Source organism: Sphaeramia orbicularis, chromosome 16 (genome assembly GCF_902148855.1).
Source record: "Sphaeramia orbicularis chromosome 16, fSphaOr1.1, whole genome shotgun sequence".
NCBI lineage: Eukaryota > Metazoa > Chordata > Actinopteri > Kurtiformes > Apogonidae > Sphaeramia > Sphaeramia orbicularis.
The window spans coordinates 18713741-18716228 of record NC_043972.1 but is presented as its reverse complement, the minus strand read 5'-3'; positions in this window follow the sequence as shown (position 1 = coordinate 18716228).

The following is a 2488-nucleotide window of genomic DNA, read 5'->3' as shown; positions in this document are numbered from 1 at the left end:
TACTACTTCTAAGCAGTGTTGGGAATAACGGCGTTTAAAATAACGGCGTTACTAATGCCGTTATTATTTTCCAGTAACAGGTAATCTAATGAATTACTATTTGAAAATGTTACAACACCGTTACCATTACCGACAGTAAAGTGCGGTGCGTTACTTTGCACTATCTAACAGCTGTTATCCGTCCTGGCTCAGCCAGCCACTAGAGGTGTGACGTTCACGAATGACCTGAGTCTTTTGAACAGCTCTGTTAAGTGATAAGAACCGATTCGTTGCGAGCTGTTCTTATTTTCAAATTGCCCACACTGCCTTCATGCTTCACCTGGGTGCCCCATGAGTCTGAGTTGTCCACGCTACCCTCACCTGAACGACTAATGACATGTCCGAGTTTGAGTTGTCTGCAGCACACCCCATTCACTTGAACGCAACTGCGTGCGCAACTAATTTAGGGGAGGAGTTATCAGTGAGTCTAACTGACTGAAGACATTTACTGCTGTATCAGGGAGGAGGAGATATTAACGACTGAAAAAGGAGATGAGGGATTAACTGGAGGAGCATCTTCTTCCTATAAATGCAGATCCCCTTATGTGTTGGAAAAGCCAGGCCCTGGTGGGCCCTGGCCTCACCACTGTAATGGTATAGAAGCTCCGTTTAGTGGGAATATCGGTTCCATCTGAATGAGTATTCTCTAAAACAGGACTAATATGATCAGACAGAAGTCGTCTCAAGATGCAAATGTTCGATCACCTGTCTTCCTTTAACTCAAATTTGCCTAAAGATAAGAAGGCGAGGCAGTAGAACCCACAAAGGATGACACTTTTATTATTTCAGGGATGTCTTTAATTTTGTTCACACTCCAATAAATATGAAGTTAAATGGAGTACGTGTCTGCTGTCCTACTCTATGCAACTGACCCGTGAAACACGCTCAAAAATCAGTTTTCTTTTATATATTTGAAGGTTTTTTTAAAAAAAGGTAACGCAATAATTACTTTCCCTGGTAACTAATTACATTTCTGAAGGAGTAATTCCGTTACTAATTCAATTACTTTTTTGGGGAAGTAACTAGTAACTATAACTAATTACTTTTTTAAAGTAATTTGCCCAACACTGCTTCTAAGACACAACCCAGCTCTTCCTCTTCACACTGTACATTACGCTCTCATTATTGCCTTTTCTGTCCATGTTACAATGTTATGGCTGATTAGTGTCAATATCACATATTGTCAATGGTGTTCAGATGGCTCCACATTCAGAGTCTTACTATAATTAGAATTGTACAAAATGTTTGGTTTAACTGAACCAAAATGTTTGACAGAAAACTGCAAAAATGATCTGTTATTTCTTTTTCTGACTTTTATTGTCATCCTCACAACTTTTTTTTTTTTTTTTTTAGACTTAACAGACAATCAATAATCAAACAACAAAGTAGTCTGACATGTAACATCATTACTTCTTCTTTGTAGAAGGAACTTAATGTTCTTTGGTTGTAAAACACATCAGGTTTATCATAACTTTTCGATAAACTCCATTCTTACTTGTTTGTTTTGTATTGCTCAAATTCAGTTTTATTATGTGAAAAGTGTTTGATTAAAAATTGCCATGAGCTGAGATATACTGAAATATTTTGGGTGGAGTTAAATGGCATGTAAATAGCCACTGTGTTTGGCTGTAACCATTTTTTTTTAACGCTTAATGTTGTTTTTGTAATTTTTTTAAAAAATATTGTATCTGTCACGATTGATTTTGGACTCTTTTATCTTGGCCTTGAGCTCAATAAACCTCACAGGAAACAAAAGCGCTGCACTTTCATGTCCTTCCTCATAATGCTCTAGAAAGTTTATCATTCTTTGATTTGAGACAGTGTTGTTTATCACTTCAAGAAAAATTATCTGTAAACCCACAAAAAAAACTGTGTCTGCAGTAAAATTGCGTCTTTTCCATTGACGTTACCAGAATTTCCAAACTCAGATCATTTAATTAAAGTTTCACTGTTTGATTTTTGGTGGCATCTAGTGGTTGCTTACCATGTTTGTTGGTTGCACCTCATGAACGCAAATATAACAAGAAAAGTACTCTGAGAGCGCAGACCTCCGCCAAGACAGATCTGTCGCCCACCCGATCACCACCAAAATTTAATCATTTTTTTCCTTGTGCCAGTATCAACATTTCCTGAAAATTTCATGAAAATCCATCCGTAACTTTTTGAGTTATCTTGCTAACAAACAAAAAAGCATGCAAACAAACACGCAAACACAAAGCAAAGCGATCACAACACCTCCTGGTGGAGGTAATAAGGGACACAAACTATGAAGGACTGTAGAAACACATCAATATTGTTTCATCATTTGGTGCAGGATCATGTCTGCACAGTCACTTCTTGCTACAGGCCAACTTCTCCTGTCAGATAAACTCAGCACTTTTGGGCAATGCAATCTATTTGTGTCCCATAGGAAGTGGTTTCTTAAACCCTGAGTATTATGAGGACATTT